Genomic DNA, 12,729 nt, shown 5'->3' on the forward strand with positions numbered 1-12,729 from the left:
CAAACTTTCAGTAGAGTGCAGTGAATCTTATGAAAGAAAGGGGAGATAGTAAGACCTGGAGAGGACAAGAGCTCCACAAGGAGAGTAACAGAATCAAAAAATCTGGGCCCAGAGGTCTTTTCTGAGACTGATACTCCAACCAAGGACCATGAATGGAGATAACCTATAACTCCTGCTCAGATGTAGCCCATGGCAGCTCAGTATGCAGGTGGGTTCCCTAGTAAGGGGAACAGGGACTGTCTCTGACATGAACTCAGTGGCTGGCTCTTTGATTACTCCCCCTGAGGGAGGAGCAGCCTTGCCAGGCCACAGAAGAGGACATTGCATCCAGTCCTGATGAGACCTGATAAGCTAGGGTGAGATGGAAGAGGAGGAGGACCTCCCCTATCAGTATACTTGGAGAGGGGCATGGAAGAAGATGAGGGAGGGAGGGTATGTTTTCGAGGGAATAAGGGAGAAAGCTACAGCTGGGATACAATGTAAATATCTAATTAATATAAAGAATAAACATTCAATGTTTTTTGTTTTGTTTTTGTTTTTGTTTTTTAAGTAGAAGACAAGGATTAGGGCATGGGCCTTCCACAGGGCACTTCTGAAAACTCTACCTACCAGTGTATCAAAGGAGATGCTGAGACTCATAGCCAAACTTTGAGCAGAGTGCTGGAATCCTTATAGAAGAAGCAGGAGCTAGAAAGACCTGGAGGGGACAGAAACTCCACAAGGAGCATAAGAGAAACAAAACACCTAGGCCGGGGAGGCCTACAGAGACCAATAATCTGCCTAAGGACTATGTATGGATTGGACCTAGATCCCTGCTTCAAGGGAGCACATGGCTGCTCAGTTCCCTGTGGGTTCCCTAATAAGGGAAGCAGGGGCTGTCTCTGACATGAACTCAGTGGCCTGGCTCTTTGATTACTTCCTCCTAAGAGTGAAGCCTTGCCAGGGCACAGAGGAAGATGATGCAGAAAGTCCTGATAAGGTCTGAAAGGCTAGGGTCAGATAGAAGGGGAAGAGAACCTCTCCTAAAGGGAACTAGGGGAAGGGCATAGGGTAAGAAGACAGAAGGTGGGTGGGTTTGGGAAGAGACAAGGGAGGGAGCTGCAGCAGGGATACGAAGTGAATGAATTGTAATAAATAAATTTAATTCATAAAAAAAATTAAGCTGCAAGATTGAAGAAAGTAGTAATAGGTATTGGTTTACACTATACCATTGCCTAAGACACTGCTGAGTGTTTCCATAAGTATCTTGAAGTGACTTAGTAACTATGCTATTAAGTTACAGATCCCCCTTGTCAGAAAGGTCCAAAGAGAAATACATTTAAAAATGGGTTAATAATCTGGCAATGAATTTTATGCAACAAATGGTTAGGAAATTTTGTCAATAATTCTTTGCCCCTTCAGTACAATCATTGTAGAGATGGCTATATACTAGTCTGAGTTCAAAACCAATGTGAGGGTGGAAGGTTGGCTCATCAGTTAAGAGCAGTTGGCACTCTTCCAGAAGACTAGATTTCAATTTCTAGCACTCAAGTCATGACTCTCAGCCCTCTAAAGCTCCAGTTTGAGGATAGTAAGCACCCTCTCTGGCTTCTACTGGCACTACTCACATGCTGTGCACATGCATATTTGCAAGCAGAACAGTGATGCACATAAAGTTTTTTTTTTAATTCTTTATTAATTACACTTTATTCACTTTGTATCCCCCCTGTGGTTTCCTCCCTCCTCCCATTCTAATACTTCCCTTCTTCCCCCTCTACACACATGCCCCTCCTCAAGTCCACTGATAGGGGAGGTATTCTTTTCCTTCCTTCTGATCCTAGTCAATTAGGTCTCATCTGGAGTGGCTGCATTGTCTTCTTCTGTGGCCTGGTAAAGCTGCTCAACTCTCGGGGGGAGGTGATTAAAGAGCAGGCCAATCAGTTCATGTCAGAGACAGTCCCTGTTCCTATTATTATGAAACCTACTTGGACACTGAACTTCCAAGGACTACATCTGTGCAGGGGTCCTAGGTTATCACCATGCATGATCTTTGGTTGGAGTATCAGTCTCAGGAAAGACACCTGTGCTCAGATTTTTTAGTTCTGTTGCTGTCTTGTGGAGTTCCTCTCCTCTCCAGATCTTACTGTTTCCCAATTCTTTCATAAGATTTCCTGCATTCCGCCCAACAGTTAGCCATAAGTATCAGCATCTGCTTTGATAGTCTGCAGGTCAGGGCATTTCAGAGGTCCTCTGTGTCAGTCTCCTTACTCGATCCCTCTTTTCTCCTTCTTCTGATGTCCAACTTCTTTGCCTTTCTGGATAAGGATTGAGCATTTTAGTCAGGGTCCTCTCTCTTGATTTGTTTCTTTAGGTGTACAGATTTTAATAGGTTTATCCTATATGTCTATATGAGTGAGTATATACCATGTGTGTCTTTCTGTTTCTGGGATAGCTCACTCAGGATGATCTTTTCCAGTTCCCACCATTTACCAGCAAATTTCATGATTTCCTTGTTTTTTTATTGCTGAGTAATATTCCATTGTGTAGATGTACCACAATTTGTGTATCCATTTCTTTGTTGAGGGACATCTGGGTTGTTTCCAGGTTCTGGCTATTACAAATAGAGCTGCTACAAACATGGTTGAGGTAAGAAGCAAGAAGGAGTAGCCATTGTAATGTCTCATAAAATAGACTTTCAACCAAAATTAATCAAAAGAGATAGAGAAGGACACTTCATACTCATCAAGGGAAAAATCCACCAGGAAGATATCACAATCCTGAATATCTATGCCCCAAATGCAAAGGCACCCACATTTGTAAAAGAAACATTAATAAAACCTAAACCACACATAGACCCCCCCCACATTAATAGTGGGAGAGTTAAACACCCCACTCTCAACAAAGGACCAGTCTTTTAGTATTTTGGAACACAACCTGCTTCTGGAATTACCTAGCAACTTATGATGTCATCATGTGTTGCCAGATAGGTGGCCACACCTGCAAGGGGTGGTTACCTTGCCTCTTAAAGGAACATTCTGACACATGGTCCTCTCTCACTCTCTCTTACTCCTTGTAACTCTTGCTTCTTCTTCTCTCTCTCTCTCTCTCTCTCTCTCTCTCTCTCTCTCTCTCTCTCTTCTCTCGGCATCCCTAGGCCCTTATGTTCTCTCTTTCCATCATGTCTTGTTCCCCCTTTCCCTCCATACCCACCTAATAAACCTCTTGCATAGAAGATCGGTTGACCAGCCTTATCCTTTCTTTTAATAGACCTAACAGTCAACAAAACAAAACAAAAAAATTTTTGAAAATTTGATACCATGTATTTTGATCATTTTCATGTCATCTCCCCAACTCATTCTAGACCCACACACACATCTTTATCCACCTAACCTTTTTCTTTTTCTTCTCTCTCTCTCTTCCCTATAAGAAACCTTTCAAATAGCTAAAATTACAAATGCCAGAAATGTATATTCATATGGATGGTACACAATGCTGTAAAAATATTTAAGTCCCAACAAACATGGATGTTTGTTTTTAGACAGAATGAGCACACACAGTAGCTTACTTTAAAATAGTTCACTCGATTTCTTAACTGTGTGTGGCTAACACTTGAATGGCTTCGTTCATACCTATTCCTCAATTATTTTTAAAGTTTAGAATTTATATGTGTTAATCTAAAATTAAAATATGTTTACCCTGTGGTATAATTATTCATATGTAACAGCTTTTTCTTTATTCATTGTTTCAAGGCTTACATGATAATTTGAAGTGTGTAGTACTCATAAAATACACTTCTTTTGTGCTTAATATTAATAGCACTGAATAACCATGATCTGTTTCAGTCATATACACTAATGCAATAATTATGGCTTACAACTTCCAGAAGCAGAGGTCTTTTTGACATGCTGTATTTGGCATAAATTTGTATGTTTCCTAGCTTAGCATAAATTTTTATACCAGATGCCTTCCTGTAATTAACACACTGGGAATTGGGAGCAGTAGCTTTTGTTGGTAACAAACTTCCCATCCAGTTGACATCTGTGATTTACACCTCTAGCCCACTTTCAATATATTTACATAATGAGTTCAATTTAAGTGGAGATTATAAATTCTTACATGTTTTTAAGTAGAATCTCCTAACATTGTTTTACAAATATATCAAGGTAAAATTTAATTCTTTTTTCCTACCTTTAAAAAAAACAAAACACTTATCATGAAAGCAGAATCAAATTATTTATTTTAAAATAAATAATAGGGGATTACACTCTCCTGGAATCTATCTATTTGTCTATCTATCTATCTATCTATCTATCTATCTATCTATCTATCTATCACCTATCTTTACTGTAATTCCTTCCAATATACTCAGGTAACTTAGATGTCATTATTTTATCAGCATTTTACAAGCATTGAGAAGGTTTAAGTGGTGGGTATTTTGTTGTTGTTGTTATTTTATTTGTTTTTGTTTTATGTATATGGGTATTTCTGTCTGCATGTGTACTGTATGCTTTCAGTGCCATCTGAGGCCAGAGGCAGGCATTGCATCCCATTGCAGTCCTGGTAAAATGTTTGTCAGCATTCACATAGGTGTTGGTAATTAAATGCAAGTTGTCTACAAGAGCACTCAGTGCTCTTAACCACTGAAACATTTCTGCATCCAAGCGTAAGTGGTTTTCATCAATAGGTTGGTTGGTTAGTTGGTTAGTTCTCTACTTAGCCATTAAGGAAACTAAAGTTAACAATGTTAGATGACTTAAGATAAATTCACAGGCATCCTATTATATGTGAGGGTAGACTCTAGGATTTCTTTTTTAATTTTTCTTTATCATATATGAATAAATGGTGAGTATATACCATGTGTGTCTTTCTTTAATCTAGAATTTCTTATGGTCTATCACTTTATCTTGAAAATGTAATAACTGTAGAATTTGGAAATGTGTTCTAATTATAGTGTGAAAATTAGATATTTAATCAAAATATCTACAGAAAAAATTGAAAGGATGTTAAACAGTATGTCATACATTTTGAGAAATTATATTAGAAGAGTAAAACTGTATTTGAAATTAAAACTAAATACTGGGAACTAGAAAATATAATCCTGGGTGACATAACCCAGAAGCAGAAAGACACATATGGTACATTCTCACTTATAAGTGGATATTAGCCACATAATATAGGATAAGCTTACTAAAATATGTAGTCCTAAAGAAGCTGAACACCGAGGACCCTGTGGAAGATGCTTAACCATCATTCAGAAGGCCAAAAAGGATATACATTAGAAATAGGAGAAGACAAGGAACAGGACAGGAACCTTCCAAAGAGCATCTCTGAAATACTCTACTCACTAGCTACTGAGACTCAGCCAAACTTTGGGCAAAGTGCCAGAAACCTTAAGGAAGAAGAGGGAGGATGAAAGACCTGGAGGGGACAGGAACCCCACAAAGAGAACAACAGAGCCAAAATCATGGGCCCAGAGGGGCCTGCATAGACTGATACTCCACCAAAGGACCATGCATGAAAAGAACCTAGGCCCTAGGCTTGGAGGAAGCCCATAAACTGCTTAGTTCCCAAGTGGGTTCCCTAATAAGGGGAGCAGGGGTTGTCTCTGACATGAACTCAATATCTGGCTATCTGATCACCTTCCCCTGGAGGGTGCAGCCTTGCAAGGCTCCAGAGGAAGATGATGCAGCCAGCCCTTATGAGACCTGATCTGGTAGGGTCAGATAGAAGAGGAGGAGATCTTCCTGTATCATGGGACTAGGGAATAAGGGGAGAAGAGGAAGGGTGGGTGGGACTGGGAGGCGACAAAGGTGGGGGCCGCAGAGGGGATACAAAGTGAATAAATAAACAAATAAATAGGTAGATACATGAATAAATAAATGAAATTTTAGAATATTATAAATATTTCAGAACATACATAGAAACTTGTATACATAAGTATACAAGTTTGCTCATCATATTAATTTGCACAAAACCATTAAATTAGTCTCCTAAAATATTTTTAAGAATTTAATTTTACATGATTCAAACAATTCATTATCTTTAAACTAAATTTTATGAATATGAAGCTTAGTATATTAATTTTTGCTTATTTTGTATTTTTTTAATTTTCTTTCTCACTAAAATTAGCTATTTGTAAATCCTCCTACTTATTTTACTTACAATATTTTTTGAGGACTACAATAGATCATCAAAAGAAATAATAACATTAATCTGAGTAGGAAAGAACTTTCCTAAAAACCCTGTCCCAGTTTCTTAAATTATGAACACACAGAATACAAAGAGAGAGAGAGCTGGTATACAGACTCTGGGAAGATGCTGATGTTTGAGTGTTAAGGAACTTCAGTAGTAGAGTCACAGAGACTGGAAAGATTTAAATGGATTAGAGCCAAATGGAGGATTTTCTGTCCCCTCTGCTGATTTTATTACCATTCTGTTGTTAGGGGAGAAAGCTGGAATTCCAGATAGTATTTATCATAAAAAGAGAATCACCTAAATGAACATCAGTACAAAGTCCCAATTTATTTCTAATATCAGAGATCAGACCTCTACTCTTGCCTGATGCGTCTAAAACAAAAAGGGGGAACTGTAGAGAGCTGCGGAATGCCGCGCCTGAAAGATGGAGCTGGTTTCCGCCTTCCACCTTCCCGATGGTGAGTGCTCTCTGTCACGAACAACTCCACATTTGGCTAAGGCTGAGGATCTGGCTTGCTTCCATGTATGTGGACCTATCTGCATTGCCCACGTGGCACGCTGGGGTTGGCTACCCAGAGGCTATTTAAGCTGTGGGCTGGCTTTCCCCAGGGTCAGATGATTGTTCAAGGTTCCTGAATAAACTGCATTGAAAAAAAAAAAAAAAAAAAAAAAAAAGAGAATTTCTCATGTAAAATGAATCCTAGAACACCACTTATTGTCTCTTTATGTGTTTGGTATATACTTATCCTCATGGATAATGGCTGGGGTTGGCTACCCAGAAACTATTTAAGCTGTGGGCTTGTTTTCCCCAGGGTCAGAAGATTGTTCAAGGTTCCTGAATAAACTGCATTGAGAAAAAAAATAACATTATAATGTTAATATATATATATATATATATATACTGTTAATATACATATGAGCATTCACTGCTTTCCAAGAAATTTTATCAATATTTTATACCTATCAACTCTTTTGGGTTCAGATAGGTATTTGATTAAGGTAAGAATTTCAATAAATATGGAGTATAAAAGTAATTTTAATATTCTTAAATTGAAATAATGTAGTTCCTAAGTGGATGAGAAACAGCTGTAATTATAAATAACAATAATTCAGGCTTGACAATATTTTTATTTTTGGTAGTGAATATTTAAGATGTGAAATATTTAGAATGTAAAAAAACAGTCTGTAATGGTAATGTCACAGGACACAAAAGGATATACTTATTTAAATTAAAAATATTTGCTCAGCTAAACTTATTGACTGGAATAAAAACTAAAGTTAAAACTTAATAACGTATAGTAAGACTATAAATAGACTAGATAAGACTGGTACTTGGTAAATTTTAATTTTTTGGCATGTTCGTTACAGCAGATATGATTTCTAAAGTTTTGATAAAATTAATTAAATATTTAAAACTATTTTCTTTATATTATTATAAGAGTAAGTTTTGCATATGTTGTACAAAAATAAATCAACCTTAATAAAATCATAATTTTACTACATTTTCAGAAGCATATATTTTTTCATGATTGTTCTAGTATAGAAACTACTGAAAATAAAAGTTAGTACATCTTACTCTGAAAATTTTCAGTAAGCAACTTAAGTTGTTCCTGAAAACTATCAACTAATAAAAATCATTTAGAAAGATAACATTTTTAGTATGTACCATATTAATATTTTGCTGCATTATTTAGACTCCAGATAAAATTTTATGACTTCTCTTTCAGAAAATAAATCAGAAAAATAATCTAATCAATAAACAAATGAATCTCATCTGATTTGTTTTGTAAATGAATAAACAAACAAATTGTTGTAAAAGGAAATTTCATTATCTCAGTGAAAACATGTAAGATTTTCTATGTACCTCAGCTTGTGACACACATATGATTATTAAATAAGTGCCATGAACCAACAGTCAGGTCTCTGTCTTTGTCCCTGTTGCCTCAGTCTTTGATGTGTTGTCTGAGATATTGTATGTGTTTCTGAATGAACAATATTCCTGCTTCAGCTCTAATAGAAACAAGATGAAAACCAATTTTATTCCTTAGTTTTAAAAGGTGATTATTGTGGGTGGTTGTGAGCTATTCTATAGTATTTTATATACAGAGAAATTTTTTTATCACGTGTGTAATTATAAATTTGTTAAATTATTTTGGGACATTTAAACACATTTATTTCTAAATGTGTAGATTAAAAATGTTCAGAGGAAATTAGATATAAATGTTTACATACCAATTATGTAAAATTCATTAATTAATAAGATACATGACAAAGTTTAAATATGTCTATTTGTTTAATTTGATCCTCAAATATATAGTTATACCTTTATAAAATGTCAACAATTTTAAGACTTCAAAAGCATTAATATTAGAAAATTTAATATGTAATATATAAAATGTATGCTCTATATACTAGATTGCTTTTCTAGCTTGTTAGTTAATAGCTGGTTTTTGTATTATTAACCTTACTTTCAATGCTTTGCTCAAAGAAGGTCGTGGCCTCAGTTAGCAGAAATATCACTAGTGTTTTGCTTGCTTCATGAATAATTCATAATCCATTTGAGCTAAATGAACTGCAAACATTATTACAATTAACATTCAGCTCTTTTACGATCTGGCTTAACACCCTGTAGTACCTGTAGGGTTTGTAGTGCGCAATAAGACACATTTTTCATGGTATCTAAGACGCCACCATGTACTCTACTGTTCACCCTTTAAGAGAAAGGTGTCTCATACTTTCAAGTTATGACCTCTTCCTAAGCACCTTGCTGGTGGACAAAGCTTATCAAAGTCATCAAAGAACAAATAACTTTAAAATGACCTGACCTTAAAATTGATAATAAACTTGATGAAACAGGGTATTCATATTCTCGCACCAACAGAACTGACACTCATAGATATTCTAATAATTTTAGTATGACCTCCTTCACACAAGTTTGTTCTCCTACATTAGACGGGTATTTCACTGTCCCTTCAAAAATACCTCACATCATCTCTCTTCATTTCACATGTCATTTAAATAATTTACAGAAGGAAGGTAGGTCACTTTCAAGGTATAAAACTTTCATAATAATCAAAACTTTTAAGCACTTATCTAAACTATCATGCTGTGAAATAGCAAAGAGCCAAGGAGAGGTAGAAAAGAACAACTCATGTTTTTTTATTCAGAAAGCAAAATCTATACAACCATAAAAGTTAATATTAGAACTCTTATACCAGTGTAAACACAGATGAAGTTCAGATTTCTAGATGAGTTTTTGGTCATCTAGTCTCATCAGTTTTATTATCTATCTGCAATTAAACCTGAGATTTTATGAATGAGAAATTATTTACTAAATATACCAATGATAACCAAAGGTTGTTGGCTCATTCTTTCTTTCTCTTCTTCCTAATTTTCACAAAGCATATTAAAATCAGGCACTATCTAACACTGTTAAAACTTAGAAATTATTAGAGACATTGTCAAAATTTTTTGAAAACGTTTAAATTTACCTGAAGTTGAGAAAATATCATGTTATTGCTTTGAAATATTAATATGAATTTCTTTATAGTTTTCCATACCTATATCTATTAATAGAAGTGTGTATTAAAGTGTGTATTACTTAGCTCCTATTTCTCTCACACAATTCCCTCAGTTCATAAACTAAGGCCAACATATTTTATCTCAGTTTCTGTGTCTTATTTCCCACTTCAGTGGAAAATTTTATTTTGTATTTGTTCTTTATTAACAAAGGACAAACGTTAGTTTTAGTTTTAGTCATTATTTTAATTGTATTTACATGTACGTGTGTGTCTGGTTTTCCAGATATATACATATATATACACACATATATATATATATCATATCCATGCAGGTGTTCACGAAAGGTGGAAGAGGGCACTAGCACTGCTGGTGTTTCTGGGACACTTGATATGGTTGCTAAAAAAAAAATAATAATAATATTGAGTCTTTAAAAGAGCAGCAGCTAGAACAACTGTTATTTACAAGAATTTTACAAATTAGTTTTACCTGATTTTCTCAAGCATTCTATCAACCGGATAGCCAACTGGCATGTGAGAGTCATGTACTTGTTTACATCTACATAAGTAAGTGTGTGTGTACTATGTTTTGTTTGTTTGCAGGGAAAATTATATATATATATATATATTCCTCTGATTCCAGAATTAGAACTTATTATTTTGTTCCATCCATGATAAGCATACCCTGCATATATAAAATTTCAAACAAACTTAGGATTTCAATGCCTTTCTGGATACTTTTCATTCTTGCATTACAAAAATCTGATTTCCTTAATCATTCCCAGCCATCAAGTTTAATGAATGTGAAAGTTCAGACCACTTGCTAATGGTACTAACATTTATATGAGCTCATGTAAGAAAACAGCAGGATCCTCTTTCTCTGTGGCCTAGTTAGTCTATCTCACCAGTGTGTGGTGATCAAAGAGCTGGCCACTGAGTCCATGTCAGAGAATGCCCCTGCTCTTCTTACCTATGGAACTGCATGTAGACTGAGCTGCACATGGGCTACACCTGAACAGGGGGTCTAGACAAATTCCATACCCACAGCACTAAAAGCAAAACTTTGGACTTATTTTGATTAACAGATTTCTGCAAAAGTTAATTGTGATAACAAATGAGACCAACTTTATCTGATTACTAGTTGATATTATTACTTTAAAAGATGTACTTATTCAGAAACATTTGGCAAAAATAAATACATAAAAACCGCCAAGATAAAACAAAGGAAAACAAAACAAAACAGAAGTTGGGACCAGAGACAAGCCAATTAGATCAAAATATTATGAAACCAACTTTATTTACAACTTTTCCTTTTCTACGGCTTCTCTTCACTAGTGGGATTTTCTATAAGGCAGTATGTTACATTCTTCACATAATTTTAGAGAGAAATATATGAGAATCAGGAAATTAAAATGCCCCCCCCCTTCCGGAGATATAAAGCTAGGTAATGGGAACTACACTGAAATCTGTTTTTCTTTTTCTTTTTGTTATAAGTTGTGAAATCTTTGCTTATCATATTTAAGGAGTAAGTGTAAGTTGTTCAGATACCCTGTAAAACTAAACAAAAGCTGTCATAGCTAGAGATGTGAAGATTCTGACTGAGAAACAGAGCAACCTTTAAAAACAAAAAGCACTCAAGTTTGAATAGCGAGTGCTTTGTCACCTAGTAGAGTATAAATGTCATTCCTAATATCTCAGGACAATTAAGGTATACCGATGCAAATTCATTCAGTTTACGTAGTATATTCGGAGTGCTATTGTATTTATCAGCAAAGGTTAAAAAAAAAAAAAGCAACTAGCCTTACTTGGATTCAAAGGTCAAGAATTGGTACATATGTTATTTTTCAGCTGGCACAAATATTGAAGTCTTAAGAAAGAGCTGCATTAAGCAAGGGATGCTGTCTTAGCTCCACTGATCATTTGAGAATGCTGACTGCCAAGCTGTCAATTGTGTTCTCAAAAAATAGTTATATCAGCCACTGAATCAAACAGCTGTGAAGCACCTACCTGCCACCAGGGGCTAATCAGGAAACAACTGAAAGACATACCTGCAGAAAGCTAGAATAAATTCTGTTAGGCAATATTGTATTTCTATAAAATGTTCCCCTTTGTAGTTGACAGGCATACCATTATTTGAAGTAAGCATGCTGCAAATAAAGTTGCAATTTCCTTGAACAGAAACTTTGCATGTTATAGTTCTGAATGAAACTCACTGACAGTTCCCTGTTTCATGCACACAATGCTTTGAGAGTGCCATTGCTACCCTTCGAAAAGATCATGTCCAAGTAGCATAAAAACAATAGGAAAGGGATAATAACAGGTCTAGGTTTACAACACATTTTAACTGAAAATCTATGTAGTGCTTTTATTTGAAACATTAATACATAAGCAGAAAAAATATTAGTGATTATAGTTTTGAGACCAGTCAAATATAATATTCCTTGAACTCAATATTATTCCAAGGTTGTATAAATGGAAATTTTGGTAATGTTAACTGATACCACAGATGAGGAGAACATTTCATAGCACTCACCACTGTGTACTTTGCTTTTCAGGTGGGGAATGGCAAAAATAGCTTATCTCTTTTCTTGAATTCTGAAGAGAGGTGGGTGAGCTTTGCTTTTAAGTTGTTGTAAGTTCCTGTCTTTGTATTTGAGATAGCCAAAGTTAAATGTCACTACACTAAAAGTGTAATGTCAGTACACTAAAAGTCAATATAGGTGTAGGGGCTTAATGAATTGAAAAAGGTTCAATGATAGTCATACACTCACCGCAGAGATAGGGAGCTAATTCATTGATCTCTTTTCTACTAACTTATTCATCTCTTATAGATTCCAGATGCCTTTTCTATTTTAAATAATAAATATGTCATGTCATTTTAGAATAGCTTATTTAGTCCAGAAAATATTGTTTAGTAATTGAGATTTTTATATCCCCTTGTTAAAATGTATAACTTGGTGATAGGTTTAAATATTTTATTTAATAGAAAATATGTATTTAAAATTCATAGTTCATGTGTTTGTTCAACAGCCATTAA

General features: G+C 35.2%; 1 protein-coding gene across 34 annotated transcripts in view; it reads right to left on the reverse strand.

The window, feature by feature from the left end:
- Ptprd (protein tyrosine phosphatase receptor type D) overlaps positions 1–12,729 on the reverse strand; it is a 2,581,289-nt gene that overhangs the window by 2,442,028 nt on the left and 126,532 nt on the right. The window lies entirely within an intron of this gene.

The sequence above is a fragment of the Meriones unguiculatus genome, chromosome 12 (assembly GCF_030254825.1).
Source record: "Meriones unguiculatus strain TT.TT164.6M chromosome 12, Bangor_MerUng_6.1, whole genome shotgun sequence".
Classification (NCBI taxonomy): domain Eukaryota; kingdom Metazoa; phylum Chordata; class Mammalia; order Rodentia; family Muridae; genus Meriones; species Meriones unguiculatus.